Raw genomic sequence first — 12,766 nt, 5'->3', positions numbered from 1 at the left:
GGTCATGTAACATTTGTGCCCCCACCCAATGGTCCTTGTGACCAAATATGGTCACATTGGCTTAAAGCATATGGCTACGATGGCTCGTTAAAAGTTTGACAGAAGAAAGAAAGAAAGAAGAAGAACTGACCAAAAACAGAACACTCGCAAATTGGAAATTTGCGATTGTAAATACCAAAATCGATGACCCAACTCATACAGTAAGAAACTGATTAAGAATAGAAAATTAGCAATGGAAAAATTTGTAAATTATCCCCTTATACACTATAAGTTTCATTTTCCGATGATTATTTCTAGGCCAAATTTGATACTTATGGCAAACCCATGATTACCCATCAAATTTTAGGGCACATTTTGACAAATGAGTGACCCCCCCCCCCAATAAGGTCTAATTTGGGTGATAGGCTGGTGCAGTGTTGACCAGAGTGAAGTCTGAGCAACCTTTACCTCCAATAGCTCATCAGCATCATCCTTCGGCTGCGGAGTTTCCTCCAGCTACATCGGTCTTGAGCCATTGCTGATAGTTGACCTTGACTCAGCATGCTGTCCATATCCACAATGTACAGTTCTTTAGTATAAATGTCAAAATTTGGACTCCAAATTGATCCGCTTGCAAAAACATTTAAAAAAAAGACTAGAGATGACTTCAATTATTTCAAATTGCTATTAAAATGCCATTCTATGGAATTCTGGCGGCCATTTTGAAAAACAAAGTGCCCTCATCGCTTAACTCAGGGTCGAAAGTTTTGCAGACCTGATTTCAATTCCCATATGGGTAAGGTTTCCAAAAAAAGTTGTCTCCAAAAATCCCAGAGGGGGAGGGTTCGGTTCCTAGACCTGGGCCTAATAATATGTGACCAGCTCCAACAAAACCCGGAACAAGTCGCCAGACATGCTTTTGAGTTATAGGCCTTTACAGATGATATTCCCATAAAATAATCAAATTTTGGAATTATTAATTTCATGGTATTTGACTGTGGGAATAAGTGGACTTTCAAATCCTATAAAATAACAATTAGGCAAAAATATCAAGGTATCATTTACAAAATTATCCATATCTTGGAAAGTATTGATGCTGTTTATATGTTATATAATTTTTGTATCATTTTAAAACTTATTGTCTAGTGCTTACATTTTTATTAAAATCATGAAATATCAAAAATGTGACTTGTTTCTGGTTTTGTCAGAGCGGGTCACATATGAGCTATGAAACATATCATGTATTTTCAGTCTCATATACAATTCACAGGAATTTTATCTTCGTAACATCAAGTGTCCCAACGAGTTTCGCATATGATTGACGGTGTTTATTTATTTTATGAAGAAGAACTTCGTGAGACGTCTTGATGTGTTCCGTATGATCGTCATATTTGAATGAGAATCACTGTGCCTTCAATTCACCTCTTGCTGAATGTTACTTATTTCCCCCAGTTAGTTAATATCTTGGGTTGGACTGTATCAGCGGCTTTAGCATGTAGCGCAATCTATGGACTTAAAGCTACCGGACCAGATACGCAGCAGTGGCTTTCCATTGCCTACAACAGTCTAAGTAGATTTACTTTTGCTGTTGCCGTATCATGGGTTATATTTGCGTGTATAACAGGCAATGGTGGTAAGTTGGTAATAAAATTATAACATTGGAATAATTTTGTAGTAGGATTAGCTATAACCTTATTTTGGATAAGGTTAACCTTATGAAAAACATATTCAGTATAATTATCCAGGAATACATAATGTAAAAAAAAAAATCAATTTTGGGAGGCAGGGTGTCCTAATGGTTAGGGCGCGAGCTTCATAATTGAAAGGTTGCGGGTTCGAGCCCCACCACGGCCACTGTGTTGCGTCCCAGGGCAAGATGGCTTAATTCGCAATTGATTCACTCCATTCAGGTGTTGCTGGGGTTAATCACAATCTAAGTCGGCTGAGAGTACCTGCGCATCAGTTGCGGACTTGGTGAAGTGGAAATCATTCTGATATAACCTAAAAGCAGCGGAATAATTGTTGAAGTGTTCTGGTACTCAGGTGTAGCGCACGTTAAGGGCTGGGGTATGAACGTTTGGACAGTATTTATTTTGGGACATTAGAGCACATCAGACATATCGAATTGAATTCTGAATACGAAGAATGTCATTCTGATATCAAATAATTTTGATTTTTGAAATTCGCAATTTAATACACATTTTATGGCAAATCATTAAAATTGATATTTTTGATATTTAACAGTACTTGAAGTAAACTTTATAAATCTGATGATTTATACTTAAAGTGTATGTATGTATGTTGAAAATTTTGACCTTTCGTATTGAAGATATGGATTTTTCCCCAAAACACCAAACAAAAATAAGGTCTTTTTGGGAAAAAATCCATATCTTCAATATGAAAGGTCAACATTTTCAATTGACCGTCGGCTTTTCCTCCCTGCTACATACACTTTAAGAATATATCATTAGATTTATATAATTTACTTCGAGGACTGTTATATATCAAAATTTGAAAAATATCAAATTTTTATAATTTGTCATAAAATTTGTATTATATTGTGATTTTCAAAAATGAAAATTATTTGATATCAGAAAGACATTCTTTGTATTCAGAATGCAATTCGATAGGTCTGAGGTGCTCTCATGTCCCACAAAAAATACTGTCGAAACGCAATAAACGCTCATTTTAGATCCCTTAAATCACCAATAAATTTTTTATATAGGGAGTTCTGCGAACAGGCAGACAGACTTTTGAAGTCTAATCGGTCGGTTGTTACAATTTATCAATAAAATAAAATTTAAAAGTAAAGCTGATCATTATATTAGTGTCATATCTTTCATTTATACTTGTATTGGGTCAGAGAAATAAAACACTTTAACACTAATCAGAATCAGATATTAGACAAATACCCGCATACCAGAACCTTTACACCCTATACCCATTCACAACCCCCCCACACATACAAGTATAGAATTTCTATAATGGTTCATCCTTTGTAGAGGAAAAACAAATATATACGTTACCCGGTTTACAAATGTATGGGTCGGTCGGTCGGTCACCAACGGAATCATATTTTATTTCTCCAAATTTACAGATAATGTGTTCTAATAAATAATTATGTTGTTTTTCAAATCCTTTTTTTAAGGTTATATCAACAGTTTCTTGTCGTGGAATATCTGGATTCCTTTAGCCAAACTGAATTTTGCTGCGTATTTGGTACATGAAATAATCATCCTCCTGGTTATCTTGACCAAGAAAGCCCTGTTGCATTTCACCTACGTGGAAATGGTCAGTATTGTTTTAAAGAGTTATAGGTAGTAGTGTATTTTGGTAATCCATAAATCCAGATGTGATGCTGGTTGTTGTCCGATGAAATACAGCATCCCAAGTTAACAATTATTGGTTATTAGAATGGGAAAACTTACCTATTTTAATATGGATTGTTGTAAAACAAAAACGAAACAAAAACACAGAAAAACAAACAAAAACAAACACATACAAGATTATTCCACTACCTAGATTGACGAATCTTATTAACGCTGGAGACACCCGACGTGACAATTTGTTTAACTGTAAAAACTTGGCTTCTGAAGAAAGACAGCTTGATGTGCCAACAGGTAAAACAATGCATTGTAATGTTTTAGTTTCAAATACTAACCAGAATAGACTAAAAAGTATTAAAAAGATTTAAAAAAGATGACGAATGTAGATTTTGGTCCAAAATTTGTTTTGATTGTATTAAATGTGTAGGTCACTGCAAACAGTATCCTTCTTTTTCCAAACAACCTGACACTGATTTGTCTGTTTCTTTTTACCACAGAGCTACCGGTTTATTGCAAATATGGTTGCATCCTACGCATGCGCATATGTTTTATCACTATTGGTAGAAGGACCTACAGTTGGTGTAGAAAAGGCTTTTCTCGGAAGACCGAAACGTGATTAGAAAGAAAGAGATGTCAGTGCAAAAGATCGAAGACTAAATAAAGCCCTTAGTAAAATTGAATGAGGTGGAGAATATAGAACTGAACCTCAATATATTTTGCACACTATTTGTGCTTTGGGACATTTTCACATTTTTTTTGACTCTGGCAACCAGTGGAGTGGTGTTGGTCAGATTGTAGATGGTTTCATTTGGGATCCGATCCACACGCTTGATGTTTAACATGACTCTGTAGCAAGATGTTGCAAAGGCATTGATCTTGTTTTCCATGTCCTTGGTGATTACCAATGACTCGCACCCGTACAGGAGGATAGTGACACAAGTTGTCTCAAACAGCTTGATTTTTGTTTCGATTGGCAGGGATGGGCTTCTCCAAAGGCGTTCCAGTTTCCAGAAAGCGGCCCAGGCTAGTGCTTTTCTTCTTTTAGGTCTCCAACGCTAGAGCCCATCTTGGAACCCAAGTACTTGAAGTCTGTGACATGGTTGATGGTACTACCATAGACTTCAAGTGCTGGCTGAGTGTTACAGTTTGCAGTCATATATTCTGTCTTAGGTGCGCTGATGACAAGGCCTAGATCTGCTGCTGCTGTTGCAGTCCTAGTAAGTTGTGACTGGGCCCGGGCTATAGAAAATTCCAACAAGGTAATATCATCAGCAAAGTCCAGGTCATTCAGCATCCTAGCAGGATACCTGCTTGACCGACGTAGGTAGGTAACAATTCCAGCATCAATTCCAGAAGTTGATTTCTTCAGGAGGTAGTCTACCAGGATAATGAACAGGAATGGTGCCAACACATCACCCTGAAGCACTCCAGTTGTTACTTGGAAAGGCTCTGAGATACTTCCATCTACCATAACGGCACTATTGGAGTCCTTGTAGAGCACCTGGATGGCATTGACCACAACCTTTGGTATTCCATAATGCCGCAGCACTGAGAACATGACGGACCTGTTGATGGAGTCGAAGGCTTTTTTGAAGTCCACAAAAGTGACTGTCAAGGGAAGTTGGTACTCCTTGAAGCCTTCCATGATCCTCCTCAAAATGTGTATTTGCTGAGCACAGCTTCGACCTGATCTAAAGCCAGCCTGGTTGCTTCTCAGTAAGGGGTCAATGTGAGGTCGAATCCTGTTCAGAAGGATCCTGTTGTACACTTTTGCGGCAATGGACATAAGCGAGATACCACGGTAGTTTGTCATGAGAGAGAGGTCGCCTTTCTTTGGTAGAGGAATGATGACATTTGTGACCCATTGACGTGGCGGTGTCAGCGTTGAGAATACTTCCATACAGAATTTGAGAATCATATCAATCATGCTATCCCCTCCTCCCTGAAGTGCTTCAGCAGTTATAGCACAGTCCAATGCTGCTGCCTTGTTGGTCTTCATGGGTGCTATTGCTTCGACTACTTCTTCAAGAGTTGGGGGCTCAGTGATAATAGGAAGATCTTCAACAGCTGGTGCAGGAAGTTCTGAAGCTGCTGTGCCACTGTCATTGTTGAGGAGAGAGCTGAAATATTCCTTCCATTCCTCAAGCAGTTCATGGTCACTGGTTGGGGCTGATCCATCTCTCTTTGTGACTTTTACCCCTTTCCTTGAGTCCAGAAAGCGAGTGTATGATTTTCCAGGTGGTGGTGTAATTCCCCATTTCATTGGCCAGCTTCAGGTCTTCCATCTGCTTATTGAGTGTAGCAAGCTCATCAGATTTATAGGAGTTGTTAAGGCTGGTGTTCAAGTTCCTCCATCTTTCTCTAGATTGACGAGACTTTGAAATAGAGTACCGCTTTTTGGCCTCATCCCTTTCAAGTTTAAGTCTGATGGTTGCATCTGATACCCAACTTGGCAGTCCGCATGGCTTTTGCTTTCCAATAACTTTCTCAGCAACTTCACGAACTGCTGTCTCAAAGGTCTCATACCTATCAGAGATGGGTGTGGCATCATTCATGCTCAAGACCTGGAATCTGTTTGTTAGTTCCAGCTGAAATTCCTCTTTTGTATCAGGGTCTTGCAACTTCTTCCAATTGAATTTTGGTCTCTTGCAAGGTTTTCCTTTGCTTGTTCGCAAACTGGCAGCTAGACGATGATCGGAGTCCACTTCTACAGAATTGTATGCTCGACAGTTGCGGAGAGAATTTACCCACTTGCTGTTTATTAGAATGTGGTCTAACTGTGCATGGGTTGATCCAGCTGGATGGGTCCAAGTCCAGAGACGACTTCTGGGTTGGAGGAATCTCATTTGGGCCGGTCTGAGGTTGTACTCCTGGCAAATGTTGACCAGATGCTCACCATTGTCATTGGTTGAATCATGGTAGCACCCATGGATGGGAAAGATGACTATCTGTTCCTATTCTGGCATTAAAATCACCGAGGATGAGATGGATGTCGTGCCTTTTCATACAATCCAAGTGGTCAGATAGAGATGAATAGAAATCCTCCTTGTCAGAAGATGTTGAGCACTCAGTGGGAGCATATACAACAGTGATGCTAAGCTGAGGGTTACTATGGAATGTTACAAATAGTATCCTCTCGGAAACAGCTTCAACACTCTTAAGACATCTGTGAACATGCTTGGACAAGATCAGACCCACTCTTCCATGCCTTTGCTTGGTAGCAGAACTGTATACTATAACCCAGTTCCTATCGTCTGACCAAAGTTCATCAGTTGGGCTTGGTGTAATTAGACGATGTTCTTGAATTCCGGCAATGTCAATACCTGCATCAGCACAGCCCATGAATAGCTGATGGATTTTCCCTTGTTGATTAATAGTACGGACATTATAAGTAGATATTACAAGAGGTTTGAAGGTAGACAGGCGACAATAATTAGGGCCAACAGTTCGTGATGGTGTGCCGAGTTCCCGCTGGTCCGTCATGGAGTCAACAGTAGACTGCCGCTCATCTACCCTCGGAGTTTTTGCAGATTTGCTTATAGTTTTCGTAATCATTGAGTTGCAGGGAATTATTTTAGTCCAGTCCCAGCAGCTTTAAGGGTGATCAGCCCTGTTTCAGCCTATTTCTGGACACACAGCAGCCGAGATCTACCAATATGCAGTAGTTCGCCTCTGATCTGGAACATGTTGGCCAGTGTTGGAAGGTTGACCAATGATGACATGTTCAACACCAGCCTATTGACCGTTGGGAAGTAAAACTTCCTTTTCCGCTCTTTGGCCCATGATGAAAAATTTTGGAGCCATTGAGATAGGCTACTCCAATATGAAGAGAATCACTACCGTCCTTGTCCCCTTAGAATACTCAAGAAAACGAAGATGGAGCTTGATGTTCATGGCAAGAAACCTTGGAACTAAACTAATCAACCAATCACGTAACAGAAGCTCACTGAGTAAAACATACCGAATTTGCCGCCAATCTCCCCTTTACATTTATAAGATCCCAATCCGATACCTAGGCAAGCGCTTACCCTCACGGGAGAAAACCGGCTTAAACTTTCAATATTACAAGGTTTTTTTTAAAACCAATCACGCAACAGAAGCTCACTGAGTAAAAGATTCCGAATTTGCCGTCAATCTCCTCTAACCCCGGGATCTGAACACAAGCACGCACAAAACATAGCTAGCTCTTACATACAAACTTTTCATTACATTTGATCTTTTTAAAATCTTTTTTCATTTTTACTTTTTCTATTAAAAACTACTTCATGTTCTTCATTAAATCGGATATAATTATACTTACTTTGTTCGACAATCATGCACGTATACTTATAGATCTATATTACATACTAAACCTATCTTCCACCAACTCCTCTATTTAAATAAAACGAAAAGCTTCATTATTTATCTGCTTAATTTGGCTCGTCAAAATCATCTAATGATTAATACTCCAATTCCACACAAAAACAGCCTTAACTTACTCTTATTTTAGTGTATAAGGTACAGGGTGTCCCAGAATGATTTATACCGGGAAAGATGGGATTTTTTATTTTATTTGGAAAATGTTATGCAATATATTTGTTGTGTCTTGTTCTTACTTCTACTAAATAGTCGATATCTATCGTTCATTTATGATGTTACGAAGCAATCCTTGATGTTATGAAGCTTGAGTGACCTTAAACTATTCTTTCTTTGGCGGCAGTTTTGAAGCCAATTATTAAGGTGTGTCATTTGAAATGCCGGCAGAGATGGATTTTTCATAAAAGTATAGAGAAGGTTCGTCCTTAGTATCACAACATGTATTTATGTCCACAGTATATTGGCAAACCCACAACTACGTGACGAATAATATTAAAATTTATGCTTGAGGAAGTTATTATCCTCTATTATAATAATGAATTTTTGGGGTAAAAATTGGGGTAAAATTCATATAAAAAGTATGTATTTCAACCTAAATATCTAAAATCATATTGAAGTGTTTCACTTAATCCCATATCAAGAATTATTTAGCATTGCAAGCTCTACATCTGTGCCAAATTTGGTGCATTTCCTATAAAAGAATGTAGGATTTCTCCAATATATTGCACAGTGCGGCTGGGCGATGGTGATAAAGGATCCATGTGTTATGATGCCTTTACACTGTAAATTACACACATGCCGTTTTCGTCCTTTTTCAATAATAGCAATGTATGCCAAAACGAATCAAGCTATTTCCATGAAAGTCACAAAATAAGTAAGAGACATGTGTGGCATTGTATTGCACTTATGAAGGTTAGATACACTGTTGACTATATATTTTTGATATTTTGTTCAAACACGGTATAAATCATTCTGGGACACCTTGTACCAGCCAACAGTCGCACAATTGAAATAAGAAACATCTGTGAACCAAAACAATTTAGTAAAAAATTCACACACGTCCGGTATATTCGTGTGGCGATAAAATACAACCAACCAATCATAGAACCCTAGCCATTTTGGTGGAAAATTCATCTGCTCAACAGGAGGTAATCGCTTTGCGTTAAAAAGGATAACACATTGCAAACTTCCATTCATTTTGTATTTGGGGATTCAATCATGTTTCACCGTTGTTCATCACCGATTAACAACGATGCGTCCGCGTCGTCTGCGCGGTTTACTTCGCTCGGGCAGCTTTACCCTTTCAACAACGTAAAAAAGCTAAAGATCGTGCAATTCACAGGATTATTTCATGAGGAATGTCCAGTTTAGTCATTGCCATTTATGCATTTTCTGTTCATACAGCAAAAGAACTACCGAATAAACGGGCGATGTTTAGCCGCTTCCTCCAAAATAATGAAAACAACATGTAACGCACACAAGTTCCAGGCATGACAAATTTTACGCGCTCTCGCGTAACGCGTAGTCTCGCTCGCATTACACTACAGTAAAAGTGTGGATTCATCACGGATTAACAACGGTTGCCTCCTGTACAAAGGTATAGGAGGAGTTGTTGAATTAGGGATTCAATCATGTTTCACCGTTGTTCATCACCGACTAACAACGATGCGTCCGCGTCGTCTGCGCGGTTTACTTCGCTCGGGCAGCTTTACCCTTTCAACAACGTAAAAAAGCTAAAGATCGTGCAATTCACAGGATTATTTCATGAGGAATGTCCAGTTTAGTCATTGCCATTTATACATTTTCTGTTCATACAGCAAAAGAACTACCGAATAAAAGAGCAATGTTTAGCCGCTTCCTCCAAAATAATGAAAACAACATGTAGCGCACACAAGTTCCAGGCATGACGAATTTTACGCGCTCTCGCGTAACGCGTAGTCTCGCTCGCATTACACTACAGTAAAAGTGTGGATTCATCACGGATTAACAACGGTTGCCTCCTGTACAAAGGTATAGGAGGAGTTGTTGAATTAGGGATTCAATCATGTTTCACCGTTGTTCATCACCGATTAACAACGATGCGTCCGCGTCGTCTGCGCGGTTTACTTCGCTCGGGCAGCTTTACCCTTTCAACAACGTAAAAAAGCTAAAGATCGTGCAATTCACAGGATTATTTCATGAGGAATGTCCAGTTTAGTCATTGCCATTTATACATTTTCTGTTCATACAGCAAAAGAACTACCGAATAAAAGAGCAATGTTTAGCCGCTTCCTCCAAAATAATGAAAACAACATGTAGCGCACACAAGTTCCAGGCATGACGAATTTTACGCGCTCTCGCGTAACGCGTAGTCTCGCTCGCATTACACTACAGTAAAAGTGTGGATTCATCACGGATTAACAACGGTTGCCTCCTGTACAAAGGTATAGGAGGAGTTGTTGAATCGTACATCAAACACCCAACATGAATCCAGAAGAGAATGAACTATCCAGCAAACACAAAACGTTTTCGACATCATTCGCAAAAGGTTATAAAATGTTTTACAGAAAACGTTTAAATGTCGGCTTATATAAAGGGTATAAAAACGTTTTAATAACATTCCAAAAACATTCTTGAAAACTTGATACAAAACATTCTAAACAGAATGTTATTTTGGGGTTGAAAAAATATTTTGCGAAAAATGTTTGCCCAAAATATTTTCAATAACGTTTTAAAAACGTTTTCATGACCTTTAAATAACCCGACATTTAAATGTTATTAAAAGGTTTTGAAAAACACATTTTAAGAACATTTCTGTGTTTGCTGGGTCCAAATATTTTAACATAATGTTATATAACTATTGACACAATATTTGGCAAAAATGTTTGCAAAAATAGTTTACAATAACATTTTTTGAAAACATATTGTTGTTGTGTGTTTTTCATACAAAACGTTTTAAAACGTTATCATGACCTTTATATAACCCGACATTTTAATGTTATTAAAACGTTTTTTACCTAAACCAAAAGCCAAAATATAACTTATTTAAAACGTTTTTAAAACGTTTTTGTGTTTGCTGGGATATAGTTGATCATCTACTAAACGCCGACGGAGATCTGCCAAAACCAACACCTCGACGGAGTGATGAACCGGGTGAATAATCTTACAGGAATACTGCACGCTTGACAACAGATAACTGGCTTGTCTCTCTAACAAATCAGAGAACGTACCAGACAGCTCATACGTGGAACCCATCTGTAACTAGACCATTCTCTTAAAAACCGATTTGGCTATCCAGACAAGAAAACCCGCCAATGCCATGAATGCTACCAGGGACGATTTCTTTCCTAAAAGCGTTCCACGAGGAGTGGACAAAAGCTACAGCCAAATACGAAAATAGACTGATTAAAAAAGTTGTGAAATACAACAATGTCGTCTCGAGTTTAGATCTCCGCCTGGAAGAACATAGACATAGAAAAACTCCAAGAACTACAATCAAATGGGTGATAGCCGATGTAAACAACAAGAACGAACTATCTGCCTCTTTCTCAGCCTGACCAGTAATGCAGAACAAGAAGCCCCACCGTTCAAAGAACCACAACAAACTCAACAGGCGAGAAGAAATTAGATAAATACTTACAACCCAACTGCTCTTTTCAGAGCCACCTCAATTTTTTTAAAGAGATGGTCTCTAGTGTCACCTATACTACCGAACCAATCTCCTTTCATTTTCCACTCATTATGAGACAATATAGTTTAATCAATATCTAGATCCCCTCAGCTATGATATCACAATTTACCTATAGTGACCGTACACCACGAATGAGCCGTAAATGTCCTAAATTGTTACAGTTACAGTTAGAGTGTAAAATGTGTATGAAGGTCATATTCATCGCATCGGTACCTCAAGTTGGCGCGACACGTATCTCATTTTAATAGTCGAACAGCTCTTAAACCAATCAATATTTCTATTGTTGAAGAAGATAATAAGCTTCTACCTTAGATGTCTATATAGAATTCGTAATAGCACTGGTCTTTGTTTGCTTGAATTAAATCCTGTTCAAGTGGTGGGTTACAAAGCAGTGTATTTTGTCTAGGTATGTATAACCAACAATTGAACCTCGCCAATTATGACTGTTTGAAGTTATTAACAGCAATGTGGAAAAAGAGACACATGTAGAAACGAAAAAAGCTACCATTTTGTTGAAGGAGCAAAGGAGGATAACCCCGCTTCTGGATATCGTTTGAAGTGAAATGATATACCATTTTAAAGCTTATGATATATATAATTTTTAAACACGAAATAAAACAAAATTGACAAGGGGAATTTACGGCTCATTTGTCGTGTACGGTCACATATGTACCTTTTGCTTAAGATCCATAAACCACCACCATGCAACCTACCCTTCCATACAATACCTATTATCAGTGGGACTAATGGACCTACATCGAAAATCTCAACATTTTGCGACTATATATTTCTTAAAACCCATAGCCCTACTGGATAGAGGATATATATTTCTATAATATAATGGTATATGTCACCCCGGTCATCCGGGTACTGATTTTACATGACGCTACAGTCGGCTACACTTACGCTTTTCAACCCACAATAGATTGTGCAGCTTAGCGACTACTTGAAGACTTGTAGCAGAGCTCATTAAGTTGTTTACGTTCTGTTTTGACCTTGAATCGAGCAAATTTCTCGGCCGATTTCAGTAAAATCAAGGTTAAATACTTGGCGAAAATTGCATTTTATGTGAAGCTGAACACATGAACATGTAGAGGAGAGTCTTTATTTTTGTTGTTGGCTGGAGGCCCCATGTCGAGAAGTTATAGAAATTGTAGTATTTTGGCCGATTTGAAAAGGGACAAACCACAGAATACTACAAACTTGACTTCTGAATCGGATTTGTTGTCAACGGAGGTCAACGGCTTGTGACGTCACTCCGGGGTCACCTATATGACGTTTATAATTAGTGGGGTTGCAACAATCCACTCTTCATAGTTTGTGTTACAAAAAGTAGCTCAGCAGGACGAGGGTTAATAAGGGACCGTTTACAAACACTTGAAAGGGGGGCCTGATAAGTCATCGCGAAAATTGTACGGGGCCCCCTTTTCAGATC

Source organism: Amphiura filiformis, chromosome 4 (assembly GCF_039555335.1).
Source record: "Amphiura filiformis chromosome 4, Afil_fr2py, whole genome shotgun sequence".
NCBI lineage: Eukaryota > Metazoa > Echinodermata > Ophiuroidea > Amphilepidida > Amphiuridae > Amphiura > Amphiura filiformis.
This window is presented reverse-complemented; position numbering follows the sequence as displayed.